General features: G+C 46.9%; 1 protein-coding gene across 1 annotated transcript in view; it reads left to right on the top strand.

The window, feature by feature from the left end:
• Positions 1 to 21,456, top strand: part of LOC112267339 (contactin-5-like) — a 271,228-nt gene that overhangs the window by 143,648 nt on the left and 106,124 nt on the right. The window lies entirely within an intron of this gene.

Genomic DNA, 21,456 nt, shown 5'->3' with positions numbered 1-21,456 from the left:
GTTATTGAGAGCAGTAGTAATGTTATTGAGAACAGTAGCAACATATTTGCAGTTCTCGATGGCTAACATTATATCTTTAGAAAAAAACATGTTAGAAAGGATTATCTACGCATAACGAGCAGCTCATTTTGGTGACACAAGATGCTACAATCTGAAACTCATCTCTCTCTATGTCCAGCCCACTCATTATCTCATCCAATCATGGCTAGCAGGAAGGTTCCTGGCTTTTCTTTGGCTAAACCAGCTAGGCTCTTAATTTATCAACTTTATTAATATTTACAGATAGTATACAAGTTTGTTATCAAGGCACATTAAAGTTCACATGTTAGAGAAGGCATTTCTACCAAAAAGCTTATTTTGGGAAATAAAATGTTACATTCAAACGTCTTTCCTGTGAATTCATGACTTGCGACATATGTCTAGTTTCCTGAATCAGGTCACATATAATGATTTGATTCCAGACTTTTAGGTCTATTGCACTGATTCCTATATGTTTTAGTGATATATATCCTCCTAGAGGATGTTGGACTTTTGGGGAATAGCCCAAGCCACAAGAAAGCATACCAAGCATCAATACATTATACGTCAAATATGTACCTCTGTTTTTTTGCTCCTGATAGAGGTTTTCCTTCTTGTGTCAGACCCAGGATGTGCTTGCATACTTCCTGGTTGATTCAGTCATACCCACCATGTTTGCTATGCATGGAAATCTTGGTTGTAGATTGTCCCTAGGCCAGATACAGTAATCACACCAAAGCAAGTGTAGACAGACAGCCAGACAGACAGATGGGTCCTGACTTTTGTCCTCTCTGGCCGTGGGTTTCAGGACCTTGCTGGGTGTATTCGAGGAAGGCTGTTCAGAGGGTTACATGAGAACACTTCACGGGTCATTCAAACATCACAATTTAATGGGACATTATTAATATTCCATGGACCAAATGTCAAATGGTATTTTCAGTGGAGTGTGTCGCATGTGTCTGTTATGGTTTTGAATGAGACTAGCATGGTCTCTCTGCTCTCTCCCTGGGGATACCTGCTACTAGATAGCATGGTCTCTCTGCTCTCTCCCTGGGGATACCTGCTACTAGATAGCATGGTCTCTCTGCTCTCTCCCTGGGGATACCTGCTACTAGATAGCATGGTCTCTCTGCTCTCTCCCTGGGGATACCTGCTACTAGATAGCATGGTCTCTCTGCTCTCTCCCTGGGGATACCTGCTACTAGATAGCATGGTCTCTCTGCTCTCTCCCTGGGGATACCTGCTACTAGATAGCATGGTCTCTCTGCTCTCTCCCTGGGGATACCTGCTACTAGATAAATCAAATCAAATCAAATCAAATTTTATTTGTCACATACACATGGTTAGCAGATGTTAATGCGAGTGTAGCGAAATGCTTGTGCTTCTAGTTCCGACAATGCAGTAATAACGAGCAAGTAATCTAACTAACAATTCCAAAAAAAACTACTGTCATACACAGTGTAAGGGGATAAAGAATATGTACATAAGGATATATGAATGAGTGATGGTACAGAGCAGCATAGGCAAGATACAGTAGATGATATCGAGTACAGTATATACATATGAGATAAGTATGTAAACCAAGTGGCATAGTTAAAGTGGCTAGTGATACATGTATTACATAAGGATGCAGTCGATGATATAGAGTACAGTATCAACGTATGCATATGAGATGAACAATGTAGGGTAAGTAACATTATATAAGGTAGCATTGTTTAAAGTGGCTAGTGATATATTTACATCATTTCCCATCGATTCCCATGATTAAAGTGGCTGGAGTAGAGTCAGTGTCATTGACAGTGTGTTGGCAGTAGCCACTCAATGTTAGTGGTGGCTGTTTAACAGTCTGATGGCCTTGAGATAGAAGCTGTTTTTCAGCCTCTCGGTCCCAGCTTTGATGCACCTGTACTGACCTCGCCTTCTGGATGGCAGCGGGGTGAACAGGCAGTGGCTCGGGTGGTTGATGTCCTTGATGATCTTTATGGCCTTCCTGTAGCATCGGGTGGTGTAGGTGTCCTGGAGGGCAGGTAGTTTGCCCCCGGTGATGCGTTGTGCAGACCTCACTACCCTCTGGAGCGCCTTACGGTTGAGGGCGGTGCAGTTGCCATACCAGGCGGTGATACAGCCCGCCAGGATGCTCTCGATTGTGCATCTGTAGAAGTTTGTGAGTGCTTTTGGTGACAAGCCGAATTTCTTCAGCCTCCTGAGGTTGAAGAGGCGCTGCTGCGCCTTCCTCACGATGCTGTCTGTGTGAGTGGACCAATTCAGTTTGTCTGTGATGTGTATGCCGAGGAACTTAAAACTTGCTACCCTCTCCACTACTGTTCCATCGATGTGGATGGGGGGTGTTCCCTCTGCTGTTTCCTGAAGTCCACAATCATCTCCTTAGTTTTGTTGACGTTGAGTGTGAGGTTATTTTCCTGACACCACACTCCGAGGGCCCTCACCTCCTCCCTGTAGGCCGTCTCGTCGTTGTTGGTAATCAAGCCTACCACTGTTGTGTCGTCCGCAAACTTGATGATTGAGTTGGAGGCGTGCATGGCCACGCAGTCGTGGGTGAACAGGGAGTACAGGAGAGGGCTCAGAACGCACCCTTGTGGGGCCCCAGTGTTGAGGATCAGCGGGGAGGAGATGTTGTTGCCTACCCTCACCACCTGGGGCGGCCCGTCAGGAAGTCCAGTACCCAGTTGCACAGGGCGGGGTCGAGACCCAGGGTCTCGAGCTTGATGACGAGCTTGGAGGGTACTATGGTGTTGAATGCCGAGCTGTAGTCGATGAACAGCATTCTCACATAGGTATTCCTCTTGTCCAGATGGGTTAGGGCAGTGTGCAGTGTGGTTGAGATTGCATCGTCTGTGGACCTATTTGGGCGGTAAGCAAATTGGAGTGGGTCAAGGGTGTCGGGTAGGGTGGAGGTGATATGGTCCTTGACTAGTCTCTCAAAGCACTTCATGATGACGGATGTGAGTGCTACGGGCGGTAGTCGTTTAGCTCAGTTACCTTAGCTTTCTTGGGAACAGGAACAATGGTGGCCCTCTTGAAGCATGTGGGAACAGCAGACTGGTATAGGGATTGATTGAATATGTCCGTAAACACACCGGCCAGCTGGTCTGCGCATGCTCTGAGGGCGCGGCTGGGGATGCCGTCTGGGCCTGCAGCCTTGCGAGGGTTAACACGTTTAAATGTCTTACTCACTTCGGCTGCAGTGAAGGAGAGACCGCATGTTTCCGTTGCAGGCCGTGTCAGTGGCACTGTATTGTCCTCAAAGCGGGCAAAAAAGTTATTTAGTCTGCCTGGGAGCAAGACATCCTGGTCCGTGACTGGGCTGGGTTTCTTCCTGTAGTCCGTGATTGACTGTAGACCCTGCCACATACCTCTTGTGTCTGAGCCGTTGAATTGAGATTCTACTTTGTCTCTGTACTGGCGCTTAGCTTGTTTGATAGCCTTGCGGAGGGAATAGCTGCACTGTTTGTATTCAGCCATGTTACCAGACACCTTGCCCTGATTAAAAGCAGTGGTTCGTGCCTTCAGTTTCACACGAATGCTGCCATCAATCCACGGTTTCTGGTTAGGGAATGTTTTAATCGTTGCTATGGGAACGACATCTTCAACGCACGTTCTAATGAACTCGCACACCGTATCAGCGTATTCGTCAATGTTGTTGTCTGACGCAATACGAAACATCTCCCAGTCCACGTGATGGAAGCAGTCTTGGAGTGTGGAGTCAGCTTGGTCGGACCAGCGTTGGACAGACCTCAGCGTGGGAGCTTCTTGTTTTAGTTTCTGTCTGTAGGCAGGGATCAACAAAATGGAGTCGTGGTCAGCTTTTCCGAAAGGGGGCGGGGCAGGGCCTTATATGCGTCGCGGAAGTTAGAGTAACAATGATCCAGGGTCTTTCCACCCCTGGTTGCGCAATCGATATGCTGATAAAATTTAGGGAGTCTTGTTTTCAGATTAGCCTTGTTAAAATCCCCAGCTACAATGAATGCAGCCTCCGGATAAATCGTTTCCAGTTTGCAGAGAGTTAAATAAAGTTCGTTCAGAGCCATCGATGTGTCTGCTTGGGGGGGATATATACGGCTGTGATTATAATCGAAGAGAATTCTCTTGGTAGATAATGCGGTCTACATTTGATTGTGAGGAATTCTAAATCAGGTGAACAGAAGGATTTGAGTTCCTGTATGTTTCTTTCATCACACCATGTCACGTTGGCCATAAGACATACGCCCCCGCCCCTCTTCTTACCAGAAAGATGTTTGTTTCTGTCGGCGCGATGCGTGGAGAAACCCGCTGGCTGCACCGCTTCGGATTGCGTCTCTCCAGTTAGCCATGTTTCCGTGAAGCAGAGAACGTTACAGTCTCTGATGTCCCTCTGGAATGCTACCCTTGCTCGGATTTCATCAACCTTGTTGTCAAGAGACTGGACATTGGCAAGAAGAATGCTAGGGAGTGGTGCACGATGTGCCCGTCTCCGGAGTCTGACCAGAAGACCGCTTCGTTTCCCTCTTTTTCTGAGTCGTTTTTTTTTTGGTCGCTGCATGTGATCCACTCGGTTACACTGGTTGTAAGGCAGAACACAGGATCCGCGTCGCGAAAAACATATTCTTGGTCGTACTGATGGTGAGTTGACGCTGATCTTATATTCAGTAGTTCTTGTCGGCTGTATGTAAAGAAACCTAAGATGACCTGGGGTACTAGTGTAAGAAATAACACGTAAAAAAACAAAAAACTGCATAGTTTCCTAGGAACGCGAAGCGAGGCGGCATGGTCTCTCTGCTCTCTCCCTGGAGATACCTGCTACTAGATAGCATGGTCTCTCTGCTCTCTCCCTGGGGATACCTGCTACTAGATAGCATGGTCTCTCTGCTCTCTCCCTGGGGATACCTGCTACTAGATAGCATGGTCTCTCTGCTCTCTCCCTGGGGATACCTGCTACTAGGAATCGGCCTTTATCATCCATTTTACTATGTGGTTGACTCACATTGCTACAATTTACAATATACTGTAAGTTATTGTCTGGAAATGTATTATGTGTGCTAAGTATGGAAGTATGGACAATTTACAATTTACTAAATGAATGAATCAATTAATGGAAGTTGTTTTCTTTATGCGGAAAGCATGGAGGTCATGGCCCTCCCTCTTCAGCAAATGACAGACACACGGCTCTGACATACTACAGTACTGTAGTGAAGGGTACCATGAACCAGCTGATAAAAATGTATTTAGTATAGCCATTTATTACTAATCTAATCATATCATTGACAGTCTGCAGAGCACTCTAAAAGGGAGAAAAATAAAGAAAAACTTATTTTACACTTCTGCATCACTTTAAACAAACAACTTTAAACTCATCTTATATTGTAAACTCTTAGAAAATAAGTGACAACAGGGTTCTTTGGCTGTCTCCATAGGACAACCATTTTTGGAACGGGTTCTACAGGGAATCAAAAGGGTTTTGTCTGAACCAAAAAGTGTTCCTCAAATGGTTTTCCTATGGGGAAAGCCGAATAATAATTTTAGGCTCGAGATAGAACCTTTTTCTCTAAGAGTGTAATTACTTTCGTTGTCCCATAAGTATGCACCTACAGTCGTGGCAAAACATTTTGAGAATGACACAAATATTAATTTCCACAAAGTTTGCTGCTTCAGTGTCTTTAGATATTTTTGTCAGATGTTACTATGGAAGACTGAAGTATAATTACAAGCATTTCATAATTGTCAAAGGCTTTTATTGACAATTACATGAAGTTGATGCAAAGAGTCAACATTTTCAGTGTTGACCCTTCTTTTTCAAGACCTCTGCAATCCACCCTGGCATGCTGTCAATTAACTTCTGGGCCACAACCTTGTCACGGTGCTGACTTTTGCCCAATGCCTGCAGCAAAAGCCTCTACCCCGTCCTCTGGCTGGGCAGAGTACTTTGGGACTTTAGTTACTTCGGTGTAACAAGGGCCTTGCTGTGCGGCCCTACCAACCCTTCCCTTTATTCGTAATGGCCCTTCGCGTGAGTTGGGTTTGTTCCTTCGTTCACGTTGTCACTCCCTTATTTTCCGGTCTAGTATGAGGCCTTGGATAGATATACTCCTATTAAAATATTCTTAAGCGTTATGGATTCCTCCTATATTTCCTTACCCTCAAGTTATCTTTACCTATGTATATATCAATACCTAATAACCACTCTTAGTAGTTATTATGCTTGTCAGCTAGTAGTCACTCGGAAACTAGTATTGGTATATGTTTTGACTCTCTTAAAAATATATTATTGTCCACACAATGAAATATTCTTTAGTGCAATCACTTTAACCTATAACCAGGGTCACTTTCTGTTCAGTGAGAGTGTCAAAGGCGTTTGCTCTCCAGATCGTTAATCTGGCCTAGTTGTCAAAGTTTCAAGCTTTTATTAAGTCACTCTGTTTTTTGTCTTATGCACATCATTACAATTCAATGGTTATACAGTTTCCCAATACAACAATAATGCTCAATCAATCCTTAATGCTTTAAGCTATGCCAGATAATATTTCAAAACTTTAAATGCGTTAACACTTCTAACAATATTGACTAAATAGCTAAAATAGTTCAATTACCTTAAATGCTCAGCCCCTTGGTCACTTTCCCGTAATCGGTATTCTCGCAGCTATGACGCTAGATTCCGAATTCCAGTATCTTAATACACTTCCAACTCTGTGTATAGACTCAATATATTGTAACTGGTACTTTGCTGTTTCCTTGTATTGCCAATCACATCTGTACCTGATGTCTCACTGAGTGACTGCCACTTTGTCTGTATTCAAGAGGTGTTTAGACCTCTGTGTTTCGTAGACTCAGTCTCGGGGTCACCAAGTTCAACCAAGTATATTCAGATAGTGATCCAATAAGTACTTTAGGCAAAATAATCCAATCCTCTAATATTGTTCTAGTCTAACAAAAAGAGTATAGTGCAATAGTAAATTTACCTGTGATGATCCTCCATATGAAGTCTGTCTCTCATGTTTAACGAGGATCATACTGTCTTATGATCTCTGTTCTCTTTATATATCTTTTTAAAGGGGAAGTTCCCACAGGGGCTGTAGACCTACGTAATCTTAGGCCTGTGTGTTAAACGGAAGCTTCCTATTATTACCATTTAAGGTCATGCACTACTGACTCTCACATTGCTGCTTCCGTGTTACTGTTGGCTGATTCTACTAAATCATACCAGCTGGTTGTTTCTACCACTGGAGGTGGCGTAGGGGGTATGTCAAGCGTCAGCTGGGAGAAGTCTATGATAGGTATCTCCTCTGCTTCCACCCGTTGTCCAGTTTCTGCAGGTGCTGTCCATGGTTCCATGAGGTCCCATGAATGTCCTGTGTTGTTGTCCCCATTGCTTGATGGAGTGGGCAGATTCTTTTCATCTCTTGTCACAACCTGACTGATGGCAGCCCATTCTTGCATAATAAATGCTCAGAATTTGTGGGGTTTTGTTGGTCCACCGGTCTCTTGAGGATTGACCACAAGTTCTCAATGGGATTAAGGTCTGGGGAGTTTCTGGTCTGGTACCATTCTTTATTCATGACTGTTCTTAGGCAAAATTGTGAGTGAGCCCACTCCCTTGGCTGAGAAGCAACCCCACACATGAATGGTCTCAGGATGCTTTACTGTTGGCATGACACAGGACTGATGGTAGCGCTCACCTTATCTTCTCCGGACAAGCTTTTTTTCAATATGCCCCAAACAATCGGAAAGGGGATTCATCCGAGAAAATGACTTCACCCCAGTCCTCAGCAGTCCTATCCCTGTACCTTTTGCAGAATATCAGTCTGTCCCTGATGTTTTTCCTGGAGAGAAGTGGCATCTTTGCTGCCCTTCTTGATACCAGGTCATCCTCCAAAAGTCTTCGCCTCACTGTGCGTGCAGATGCACTCACACCTGCCTGCTGCCATTCCTGAGCAAGTTCTAAACTGGTGGTGCCTTGATCCCACAGCTGAATCAACTTTAGGAGACGGCCCTGGTGCTCGCTGGACTTTCTTGGGCGCCCTGAAGCCTTCTTCACAACAATTGAACCGTTCTCCTTGAAGTTCTTGATGATCCGATAAATGGTTGATTTAGGTACAATCTAACTGGCAGCAATATCCTTGCCTGTGAAGCCCTTTTTGTGCAAAGCAATGATGACGGCACGTGTTTCCTTGCAGGTAACCATGATTGACAGAGGAAGAACAATGATTCCAACCACCACCCTCCTTTTGAAGCTTCGGTTATTCGAACTCAATCAGCATGACAGAGTAATCTCCAGCCTTGTCCTCGTCAACACTCACACCTGTGTTAACGAGAGAATCACTGACAGCATGTCAGCTGGTCCTTTTGTGGCAGGGCTGAAATGCAGTGGACATGTTTTTGGGGGGGATTCAGTTAATTTGCATGGCAAAGAGGGACTTTGCAATGAAATTCATCTGATCAGTCTTCATAACATTCTGGAGTATATTCAAATTGCCATCATACAAACTGAGGCAGCGGACTGAAAATTAATATTTGTGTCATTCTCAAAACTTTTGAACACGACTGTATAGTAAGTAACACACTATTTTAGTACTCTGTTAAGGCTTTCTGCTGCTGCATGGTATCATTAGGAATACAGACCAGTTTTCCTATTTGTGATCAGAGCTTTGAATTGTTATGAGAAATGAAGGTTAATGGGAGAACCTTCTGAGAGCGTGAGGTGGAGAGACCGATAGAACCATCTGCGGCTGGAGCTAAGGCTGCTGTTGTCACTGAGCAGTGGCTGGAGCTAAGGCTGCTGTTGTCACTGAGCAGTGGCTGGAGCTAAGGCTGCTGTTGTCATTGAGCAGTGGCTGGAGCTCAGGTTGTTGTTGTCACTGTGGCTAGTGTTAGGCTGCTGTTGTCACTGTGTTGAGGCTAGTGTTAGGCTGCTGTTGTCTCTGTGTTGAGGCTAGTGTTAGGCTGCTGTTGTCACTGTGTAGAGGCAAGTGTTAGACTCTTGTTGTAAATAGGTAGTGCCTGGTGTTAGGATGCTGTTGTCACTGTGCAGTGTCTTGTGTTAGGCTGCTGTTGTCACTGTGTTGAGGCTAGTGTTAGGCTGCTGTTGTCACTGTGTTGAGCCTAGTGTTAGGCTGCTGTTGTCACTGTGTTGAGGCTAGTGTTAGGCTGCTTTTGTCTGTGCACTGGCTAGTGTTAGGCTGCTGTTGTCACTGTGTTGAGGCTAGTGTTAGGCTGCAGTTGTTGCTGTGCATTGGCTGGTGCTCAGGTTGCTATTGTCACTGTGGTTAGTGTTAGGCTGCTGTTGTCTGTGCAATGGCTAGTGTTAGGCTGCAGTTGTCACTGTGTTGAGGCTAGTGTTAGGCTGCTGTTGTCACTGTGTTGAGGCTAGTGTTAGGCTGCAGTTGTCACTGTGTTGAGGCTAGTGTTGGGCTGCAGTTGTTGCTGTGCATTGGCTGGCGCTCAGGTTGCTATTGTCACTGGGGTTAGTGTTAGGCTGCTGTTGTCACTGTTTAGTGATTAGTCTCAGGCTGCTGTTTTGACTGTGCATTGTCTAGTGTTAGCCTGTTTTTGTCACTCTTCAGTGGCTCCTGTTAGGCTGTTGTTGTCACTGTGTAGTGGCTAGTGTTAGGCTGCTGTTGTCAATGTGTAGTGGCTGGAGCTAAGGCTGCTATTGTTATTGTGGCTAGTGTTAGCCTGTATTTGTCACTGTTCAGTGGCTAGTGTTAGGCTGCTGTTGTCACTGTGTTGAGGCTTGTGTCTAAAGTCTATTGTTACGCTGACCTTTGCTTCTTTTGTTGATCTCAATATATGTGTTATTAGTTGTGGGTTTTTTCTGTGGCTAGTATAATCCTGTTAGGGCAAGTAGTTCCCCTCAGGGAATTCCAGCCCCCCATTCAGCTGAAAAAGTGGCGCAGGGAATTCAAAAATATTCTTTAGAAATATTTAAATTTCACACATTAACAAGTCCAATACCTCAAATGAAAGATAAACATCTTGTTCATCTACCCATTATGTCCGATTTTTTAAATGTTTTACAGCGAAAAACACAACTTATATTGATGTTAGACCACCACCAAATCAAAGGGAAAACGCAGCCATTTTTTCCCAGCCAAAGATAGTCACAAAAGCAGGATTAGAGATAAAATGAATCCCTAACCTTTTGAAAATCTTCATCAGATGACACTCATATAACATGTTACACAATACAAGTATGTTTTGTTCGATAATATGCATATTTATATCCACAAATCTCGGTTTACATTGACGCCATGTTCAGAACTGCCTCCAAAATATGCGGAGGAATTATAGAAAGCTACGCCAGATAACAGAAATACTCATCATAACCTTTGACTAAAGATACATGTTCTACATATAATTAAAGATACACTGGTTCTTAATGCAACCGCTGTGTCAGATTTTTTTTAAACGTTACGGAAAAAGCCTAACATTGCAATAATCTGAGACGGCGTTCAGACGTAAAGTATTTCTCCGCCATGTTGGAGTCAACAGAAATACAAAATTACAACATAAATATTCCCTTACCTTTGATGATCTTTCATCAGAATGTAGTGCAAGGAGTCCTAGTTCCACAATAAATCGTTGTTTTGTTCCATAATGTCCAATACTAGTGGAGCTGCATTTGCTATCACTTTCAGCTCATGTGCCCAAAAACTGACTGCTGGTCCAGGATAACTGGCATGAAAACTTCCAAAAGATATATTCCATGTCGAATAAACTGGTTAAACTAAGTAGAGAATCAACCTTCAGGATGTTATTTTCATATATATCCAAAAACGTTCCAACCGGATCATACATTTTCAGCTTGAGCCAAATGGAACGGCGGTGGCACCCACAGAGAAATGCACCACAGGAAAATGGCATTCTGTCCGGACACTGACTATTTCCCCTCCCATTCGGTCAAAGTTCACAGCAAATGGGGGCGGCAGGGTAGCCTAGTGGTTAGAGTGTTGGACTAGTAACCAGAAGGTTGCAAGTTCGCTGACAAGGTACAAATCTGTCGTTCTGCCGGTGAACAGGCAGTTAACCCACTGTTCCTAGGCCGTCTTTGAAAATAAGAATATGTTCTTAACTGACTTGCCTGGTTAAATAAAGGTTAAAAAAAAGCTCCATTCCACTTTCTACTGAATGAGGACATCTAGTGGAAGGCGTAGGAAGTGCTACCAGATCCACATTCAGAATTTCACTTCTTGTTTGGAAGATTGCCTGACCTATGAGTTCTGTTATACTCACAGACATAATTCAAAAAGTTTTAGAAACTTCAGAGTGTTTTCTATCCAATAGGAATATTAATATGCATATATTAGCAATCTAGGACAGAGTAGGATGCAGTTCACTATGGGCACGCAATTCATCCAAAGTGAAAATACTGCCCCCTATCCTCAACAAGATAAGACTATTTTGTTCACTTTGTTCATTATGCAATTCCTCTTGTACTATGGTTTGTTCAGTGGCTAGTCTAGTGTAATGCTGATGTTTGTTCCTTTCTATTGTTTGAGCGAATCCACTGTTTTGTAGTTGTCCCTTATTTCATAATGCGGTAGCTAGTATTACTCATGGTCTTATTTTGTTCATTGTCTCTCTATGCAGTGCTCCTGGTTAGTAGTAGAAGGATACCTGGTTAGTAGGGGTATCCCTGTAGAATAATGAAGGCAATGTACATCTTTGTTATTGATGAGTAGTGGTGTTCTCATGTTTGTACTATGCTGTGACTACATGTAACATAGTCCCTAACAATTACACAGGGGATATATTCACATAGTCCACAGGGGATATATTCATATAGGTTGATAGTTGCTGGCCTTGCATGTATGTATCGTGTCCATTATATCCACTACAACTAGTTTCTTAGTAACTGTCATGCATAGCATTTGCAAGATGGCTGTGCCAATTTGACTTTGAAAACCGAGCATTATAAACATTCATTTTGCAAGGTGACTGAAAAGTCCGTTACCAGTCAAGATGACTAGTATTACTCATCTAGTGACTTGAAATACACAGTTTGTCCTAAAACAGAGTATAATGTGTGGTAGAGAAAGCTGAATAGATGCCTGTCCAAATACTATAGAACCACTATACTGTATATCACTATGGGAGAATCACAATACTTTAGAGCACTATGGGAGCACCACTATACTGTAGAGCACTATGGGAGCACCACTACACCACTATACTGTAAACCACACTATACTATGGGAGCACTACTATGGGAGCACCACTACACCACTATACTGTAGATACTGTAAACCACTATGGGAGCACAACTACACTGTAGACCACTATGGGAGCACCACTATACTGTAGATAACTATGGGAGCACCAATACACCACTATAGTGTGTAAACCACTATGGGAGCACAACTACACTGTAGACCACTATGGGAGCACCACTATACTGTAGACAACTATGGGAGCACCACTATACTGTAGAGCACTATGGGAGCACCACTATACTGTAGATCACTATGGGAGCACCACTACACTGTAGAGCACTATGGGAGCACCACTACACTGTAGAGCACTATGGGAGCACCACTATACTGTATATCACTATGGGAGCACCACTATACTGTAGAGCACTATGGGAGCACCACTATACTGTAGAGCACTATGGGAGCACCACTACACCACTATACTATAGACCACTATGGGAGCACTACTACACCACTATACTGTAAACCACTATGGGAGAACTACTACACTGTAGACCACTATGGGAGCACCACTATACTGTAGACCACTATGGGAGCACCACTACACCACTATACTGTAAACCACTATGGGAGCACCACAATACTATACATCACTATGGGAGCACCACTATACTGTAGAGCACTATGGGAGAACCAGTATACTGTAGATCACTATGGGAGCACCACTTTAGTGTAGAGCACTACTGGAGCACCACTATACTGTAGAGCACTATGGGAGCACCACTATACTGTAGAGCACTATGGGAGCACCACTACACCACTATACTGTAAACCACTATGGGAGCACAACTACACTGTAGACCACTATGGGAGCACCACTATACTGTAGATAACTATGGGAGCACCAATACACCACTATACTGTAAACCACTATGGGAGCACAACTACACTGTAGACCACTATGGGAGCACCACTATACTGTAGAGCACTATGGGAGCACCACTATACTGTAGATCACTATGGGAGCACCACTACACTGTAGAGCACTATGGGAGCACCACTACACTGTAGAGCACTATGGGAGCACCACTACACTGTAGAGCACTATGGGAGCACCACTATACTGTATATCACTATGGGAGCACCACTATACTGTAGAGCACTATGGGAGCACCACTATACTGTAGAGCACTATGGGAGCACCACTACACCACTATACTATAGACCACTATGGGAGCACTACTACACCACTATACTGTAAACCACTATGGGAGAACAACTACACTGTAGACCACTATGGGAGCACCACTATACTGTAGACACTATGGGAGCACCACTACACCACTATACTGTAAACCACTATGGGAGCACAACTACACTGTAGACCACTATGGGAGCACCACTATACTGTAGACAACTATGGGAGCACCACTATACTGTAGAGCACTATGGGAGAACCACTACACCACTATACTATACATCACTATGGGATCACCACTATGCCACTATACTGTAGACCACTATGGGAGCACAACTACACTGTAGAGCACTATGGGAGCACCACTATACTGTAGAGCACTATGGGAGCACCACTATACTGTATATCACTATGGGAGCACCACTATACTGTAGAGCACTATGGGAACACCACTATACTGTAGAGCACTATGGGAACACCACTATACTGTATACCACTATGGGAGCATAACTATACTGTAGAGCACTATGGGAGCACCACTATACTGTAGAGCACTATGGGAGCACCACTATACTGTAGAGCACTATGGGGGCACCACTATACTGGGAGCACTATGGGAACACCACTATACTGTAGAGCACTATGGGAGCACCACTACACAGTATACTGTAGTTCACTGTGGTATCACCACTATACTGTAGAGCACTATGGGAGCACCACTATACTGTAGAGCACAATGGGAGCACCACTATACTGTAGAGCACAATGGGAGCACCACTATACTGTAGAGCACTATGGGAGCACCACTATACTGTAGAGCACTATGGGAACACCACTATACTGTAGAGCACTATGGGGGCACCACTACACCAGTATACTGTAGTTCACTGTGGTATCACCACTATACTGTAGAGCACTATGGGAGCACCACTATACTGTAGAGCACAATGGGAGCACCACTATACTGTAGAGCACAATGGGAGCACCACTATACTGTAGATCACTATGGGAGCACCACTATACTGTAGAGCACTATGGGAACACCACTATACTGTAGAGCACTATGGGAGCACCACTATACTGTATATCACTATGGGAGCACCACTATACTGTATATCACTATGGGAGCACCACTATACTGTAAACCACTATGGGAGCACCACTATACTGTGGAGCACTATGGGGGCATCACTATACTGTAGAGCACTATGGGGGCACCACTATACTGTAAACCACTATGGGAGCACCACTACACCACTATACTATATATAACTATGTGAGCACCACTACACTGTAGAGCACTATGGGAGCACCACTACACTGTAGAGCACTATGGGAGCACCACTATACTGTAGAGCACTATGGGAGCACCACTATACTGTATATAACTATGGGAGCACCACTATACTGTAGAGCACTATGGGAGCACCACTATACTGTAGAGCACTATGGGAGCACCACTATACTGTATATCACTATGGGAGCACCACTATACTGTAGACCACTATGGGAGCACCACTACACTGTAGAGCACTATGGCAGCACCACTACACTGTAGAGCACTATGGGAGCACCACTACACTGTAGAGCACTATGGGAGCACCACTATACTGTAGAGCACTATGGGAGCACCACTATACTGTAGAGCACTATGGGAGCACCACTATACTGTAAAACACTATGGGTGCACCACTATACTGTAGAGCACTATGGGAGCACCACTATACTGTAGAGCACAATGGGAGCACCACTATACTGTAGAGCACTATGGGAGCACCACTATACTGTAGAGCACAATGGGAGTACCACTATACTGTAGACCACTATCGGAGCACCACTACACCACTATACTATATATCACTATGGGAGCATCACTACACCACTATACTGTTGACCACTATGGGAGCACCACTATAATGTAGAGCACTATGGGAGCACCACTATACTATACATCACTATGGGAGCAGCACTATACTGTAGAGCACTATGGGAGCACTACTATACTATACATCACTATTGGAGCAGCACTATACTGTAGACATCTATCGGAGCACCAGTATACAACTATATTGCAGCTGTCCATGTCTATAACCTTCAAATCAAATGTTATTGGTCACATACACATGGATAGCAAATGTTATTGCGAGTGTAGCGAAATGCCCCAGCATATTCCTACTAATATCACCGTGTCAAAACTGAATTTTATTTCTAACTTCACTGTTGCATTTGTAAAAGGTTGAAGCAAGGATCATTTGGTGAGTTAAGGATCAAAGGAAATGGTTTAGTAGGATGTCAGCTTTGCTCTGAAGGGAGGGGAAGGGGAGCGCGAGGAAGGTGGTGGGGGGTTATTGCATATGATATATGGATAGTTCTATCTGTAATGATATGCCAGTGAATAAATGGTCTCAAGCATAGTCAGCTTCAGTCAATTTCATCTCTCAGTAACGGTGTTCATTAATCTTACCGGGCTGTGGCTAATCATGTCCATCTACTTGAGCCCACGTCTCACCTGCTTACAGTATGTTATTTTAATTAATGTTTCACACTGATGTCCACAGCCAGCAGGTAGGCAGGCAGGCAGGCAGGCAGGCAGGCAGGCAAGCAGTTAGGCAAGCAGGCAGGCAGTTAGGCAGTTAGGCTGCTAGGCAAGAAGTTAGGATGCTAGGCAGACAGATAGGCTGCTAGGCAGGCAGGCAAACAGTTAGGCAAGCAGTTAGGCAAGCAGTTAGGCTGATAGGTAGGCTGGCAGGCAAGCAGTTAGGCTGCTAGGTAGGCAGTTAGGCTGCTAGGCAGGCAGTTAGGCAAGCAGTTAGGCTGCTAGGCAGGCAGTTAGGCAAGCAGTTAGGCTGATAGGTAGGCTGGAAGGCAAGCAGTTAGGCTGCTATGTAGGCAGTTAGGCAAGCAGTTAGGCTGATAGGTAGGCTGGAAGGCAAGCAGTTAGGCTGCTATGTAGGCAGTTAGGCTGCTAGGCAGGCAAGCAGTTAGGCTGCTAGGCAGGCAAGCAGTTAGGCTGCTAGGCAGGCAAGCAGTTAGGCTGCTAGGCAGGCAAGCAGTTAGGCTGCTAGGTAGGCAGTTAGGCTGCTAGGTAGGCAGTTAGGCAAGCAGTTAGGCTGCTAGGCAGGCAGTTAGGCAAGCAGTTAGGCTGATAGGTAGGCTGGCAGGCAAGCAGACAGATAGGCTGCTAGGCAGGAAGTTAGGCTGCTAGGCAGGAAGTTATGCTGCTAGGCAGGAAGTTATGCTGCTAGGCAGGAAGTTATGCTGCTAGGCAGGCAGTTATGCTGCTAGGCAGGAAGTTATGCTGCTTGGCAGGCAGTTATGCTGCTAGGCAGGCAGGCAAGCAGTTACACAGGCAGGCAGGCAGGCAAGTAGGTAGGCAGATAAGCAGTTAGGCTGCTAGGCAGGCAAGAGGTTAGGCTGCTAGGTAGGCAGATAGGCAGGCAGTTAGGCTGCTAGGTAGGCAGTTAGGCTGCTAGGTAGGCAAGCAGTTAGGCTGCTAGGCAGGCAGTTAGGCTGCTAGGCAGGAAGTCATGCTGCTAGGCAAGAAGTTATGCTGCTAGGCAGGAAGTTATGCTGCTAGGCAGGAAGTTATGCTGCTTGGCAGGCAGTTATGCTGCTAGGCAGGCAGGCAAGTAGTTAGGCAGGTAAGCAGTTAGGCTGCTAGGTAGGCAGATAGGCTGCTAGGTAGGCAGTTATGCTGCTAGGCAGGCAGGCACGCAGTTAGACATGCAGGCAAGTAGTTAGGCATGTAAGCAAGTAGTTAGGCATGTAAGCAGTTAGGCTGCTAGGTAGGCAGGCAAGCAGTTAGGCTGCTAGGCATGCAGGCAAGCAGTTATGCAGGCAGACAAGCAGTTAGGCTGCTAAGCAGGCAGGCAAGCAGTTAGGCTGCTAGGTAGGTTGGCAGGCAAGCAGTTAGGATGCTAGGTAGGCAGTTAGGCTGCTAAGAAGGCAGTTAGGCTGCTAAGAAGGCAGTTAGGCTGCTAGGTAGGCAGTTAGGCAGGCAGGCAGGCAATTAGGCTGCTAGGTAGGCAAGCAGTTAGGCAGGGACGCAGGCAGTTAGGCTGCTAGGTAGGCAAGCAGTTAGGCAGGCAGGCAAGCAGTTAGGCTACTAGGTAGGCAAGCAGTTAGGCAAGCAGTTAGGCTGCTAGGTAGGCAAGCAGTTAGGCAGGCATGCAGGCAGTTAGGCTGCTAGGTAGGCAGTTAGGCTGCTAAGAAGGCAGTTAGGCTGTTAAGAAGGCAGTTAGGCTGCTAGGTAGGCAGGCAGGTAGGCAATTAGGCTGCTAGGTAGGCAAGCAGTTATGCAGGCACGCAGGCAGTTAGGCTACTAGGTAGGCAAGCAGTTAGGCAGGCAGGCAAGCATTTAGGTTGCTAGGTAGGTAAGCAGTTAGGCAGGCACACAGGCAGTTAGGCTGCTAGGTAGGCAAGCAGTTAGGCTGCTAGGTAGGCAGTTAGGCTGCTAGGTAGGCAGTTAGGCTGCTAGGTAGGCAGTTAGGCTGCTAGGCAAGCAGTTAGACTGCTAGGCAGGCAGGCAAGCAGTTAGGCTGCTAGGCATGCTGGCAAGCAGTTATGCAGGCAGACAAGCAGTTAGGCTGCTAGGTAGGCAGTTAGCCTGCTAAGAAGGCAGTTAGGCTGCTAAGAAGGCAGTTAGGCAGGCAGGCAAGCAATTAGGCTGCTAAGAAGGCAGTTAGGCAGGCACGCAGGCAGTTAGGCTGCTAGGCGGGCAAGCAGTTAGGCTGCTAGGTATGCAGTTAGGCTGCTAGGTATGCAGATAGGCTGCTAGGTAGGCAAGCAGTTAGGCTGCTAGGTAAGCAAGTAGTTAGGCTGCTGCTATGTAGGCAGTTAGGCTGCTAGGTAGGCAAGCAGTTAGGCTGCTAGGCAGTTAGGCTGCTAAGAAGGCAGTTAGGCTGCTAGGTAGCAAGTAGTTAGGCTGCTGCTAGGTAGGCAGTTAGGCTGCTAGGTAGGCAAGCAGTTAGGCTGCTAGGCAGCAAGCAGTTAGGCTGCTAGGCAGGCAGGCAAGCAGTTGGGCTGCTAGGTAGGCAGTTAGCTGCTGCTAAGAAGGCAGTTAGGCTGCAGGCAGGCAGGCAAGCAGTTAGGCTGCAATTAGGCTGCTGGCAAGCAGTTATGCAGGCAGACAAGCAGTTAGGCTGCTAGGCAGGCAGTTAGCTGCTAAGAAGGCAGTTAGGCTGCTAAGAAGGCAGTTAGGCAAGGCAAGTTAGGCTGCTAAGAAGGCAGTTAGGCTGCTAGGTAGGCAGTTAGGCTGCTAGGTAGGCAAGCAGTTAGGCTGCTAAGTAGGCAGTTAGGCTGCTAGGTAGGCAAGCAGTTAGGCTGCTAAGAAGACAGTTAGGCTGCTAAGAAGGCAGTTAGGCAGGCAGTTGGGCTGCTAGGTAAGCAAGTAGTTAGGCTGCTGCTATGTAGGCAGTTAGGCTGCTAGGCAGGCAGGCAAGCAGTTAGACAGGCAGGCAAGTAGTTAGGCAGGTATGCAGTTAGGCTGCTAGGCAGGCAAGCAGTTAGGCTGCTAGGCAGGCAAGCAGTTAGGCTGCTAGGCAGGCAAGCAGTTAGGCTGCTAGGTAGGCAAGCAGTTAGGCTGCTAGGCAGGCAAGCAGTTAGGCTGCTAGGTAGGCAAGCAGTTAGGCTGCTAGGCTAGGCAGTTAGGCTGCTAGGTAGGCAAGCAGTTAGGCTGCTAGGTAGGCAAGCAGTTATGCTGCTAGGCAGGCAGTTAGGCTGCTAGGCAGGCAAGCAGTTATGCTGCTAGGCAGGCAGTTATGCTGCAAGGCAGTTAGGCAGGCAGGCAGTTATGCTGCAGCAAGCAGTTACACAGGCAGGCAGGCAGGCAAGTAGGTAGGCAGATAAGCAGTTAGGCTGCTAGGCAGGCAAGCGGTTAGGCTGCTAGGTAGGCAGATAGGCTGCTTGGCAGGCAGTTATGCTGCTAGGCAGGCAGGCAAGCAGTTACACAGGCAGGCAGGCAAGTAGTTAGGCAGGTAAGCAGTTAGGCTGCTAGGTAGGCAGATAGGCTGCTAGGTAGGCAGTTATGCTGCTAGGCAGGCAGGCACGCAGTTAGGCATGCACGCAAGTAGTTAGGCATGTGCTAGCAAGTAGTTAGGCAGGTAAGCAGTTAGGCTGCTAGGTAGGCAGGCAAGCAGTTAGGCTGCTAGGCATGCAGGCAAGCAGTTATGCAGGCAGACAGGCAGTTAGGCTGTTAGGCAGGCAGGCAAGCAGTTAGGCTGCTAGGTAGGTTGGCAGGCAAGCAGTTAGGATGCTAGGTAGGCAGTTAGGCTGCTAGGCAGTTAGGCTGCTAAGAAGGCAGTTAGGCTGCTAAGAAGGCAGTTAGGCTGCTAGGAAGGCAGTTAGGCTGCTAGTTAGGGCTGCTAGGTAGGCAGTTAGGCAGGCAGGCAGGCAGTTAGGCTGCTAGGTAGGCAAGCAGTTAGGCAGGGCGCAGGCAGTTAGGCTGCTAGGTAGGCAAGCAGTTAGGCAGGCAGGCAAGCAGTTAGGCTGCTAGGTAGGCAGCAGTTAGGCAAGCAGTTAGGCTGCTAGGTAGGCAAGCAGTTAGGCAGGCTAGGCAGGCAGTTAGGCTGCTAGGTAGGCAGTTAGGCTGCTAAAGGCAGTTAGGCAGTTAGGAAGGCAGTTAGGCTGCTAGGTAGGGCAAGCAGGCAGGTAAGCAGTTAGGCTGCTAGGTAGGCAGATAGGCTGCTAGGTAGGCAGTTATGCTGCTAGGGCAGGCAGGCAAGCATTTAGGACTAGGCAGGCAAGCAGTTAGGCATGTAAGCAAGCAGTTAGGCTGCATGTAAGCAGTTAGGCTGCTAGGTAGGCAGGCAGTTAGGCTGTTAGGGCTGCTAGGCTGCTAGGCAGGCAGCAGTTATGCAGGCAGACAAGCAGTTAGGCTGCTAAGGCAGGCAGGCAAGCAGTTAGGCAGGCTGCTCAGTTAGGCTTGGCAGGCAAGCAGTTAGGCTGCTAGGCAGGCAGTTAGGCTGCTAGGTAGGCAAGGCAGTTATGCTGCTAGGCAGTTAGGCAGGCAAGGCAGTTAGGCTGCTAGGTGGGTAAGCAGTTAGGCTGCAGGTGGGCAAGCAGTTAGGCTACTAGGTAGGCAAGCAGTTAGGCAGGCATGCAGGCAGTTAGGCTGCTATGTAGGCAGTTAGGCTGCTAAGAAGGCAGTTAGGCTGCTAGGTAGGCAGGCAGGTAGGCAATTCGGCTGCTAGGTAGGCAAGCAGTTAGGCAGGCAGGCAAGCAGTTAGGCTGCTAGGCAGGCAGGCAAGCAGTTAGGCAGGTAGGCAGGCAATCAGTTAGTCTGCTAGGTAGGCATGCAGATAGGCAGGCAGGCAAGCAGTTAGGCTGCTAGGTAGGCAAGCAGTTAGGCAGGCACGCAGGCAGTTAGGCTGCTAGGTGGGCAAGCAGTTAGGCTGCTAGGTAGGCAAGCAGTTAGGCTGCTAGGGCAGTTAGGCTGCTGCTAGGCAAAGTTAGGCTGTTATGCAAGCAGTTAGGCAGCTGCAGGTAGGCAAGCAGTTAGGCTGCTAGGTAGGCAAGCAGTTAGGCTGCAGGCAGGCAGGCAGTTAGGCTGCTAGGTAGGCAAGCAGTTAGGCAGGCAGGCAAGCAGTTAGGCTGCTAGGTAGGCAAGCAGTTAGGCAGGCAGGCAAGCAGTTAGGCTGCTAGGTAGGCAAGCAGTTAGGCTGCTAAGAAGACAGTTAGGCTGCTAAGAAGGCAGTTAGGCAGGCAGGCAGTTGGGCTGCTAGGTAGGCAGTTAGGCTGCTAGGTAAGCAAGCAGTTAGGCTGCTAGGCAGGCAAGCAGTTAGGCAGACAGGCAAGCAGTTAGGCTACTAGGTAGGCAAGCAGTTAGGCAGGCAGGCAAGCAGTTAGGCTGCTAGGCAGGCAGGCAAGCAGTTAGGCAGGTAGGCAGGCAATCAGTTAGTCTGCTAGGTAGGCATGCAGTTAGGCAGGCAGGCAAGCAGTTAGGCTGCTAGGTAGGCAAGCAGTTAGGCTGGCAGGCAGGCAGTTAGGCTGCTAGGTGGGTAAGCAGTTAGGCTGCTAGGTAGGCAAGTTAGGCTGCTGCTAGGCAGGCAGTTAGGCAGGCAAGCAGTTAGGCTGCTAGGTGGGCAAGCAGTTAGGCTG

Source organism: Oncorhynchus tshawytscha, linkage group LG14 (genome assembly GCF_018296145.1).
Source record: "Oncorhynchus tshawytscha isolate Ot180627B linkage group LG14, Otsh_v2.0, whole genome shotgun sequence".
In the NCBI taxonomy this organism is placed as follows: Eukaryota; Metazoa; Chordata; class Actinopteri; order Salmoniformes; family Salmonidae; genus Oncorhynchus; species Oncorhynchus tshawytscha.
The sequence above is the reverse complement of the archived record's forward strand: the minus strand, read 5'-3'. Positions and strand labels throughout refer to the sequence as shown.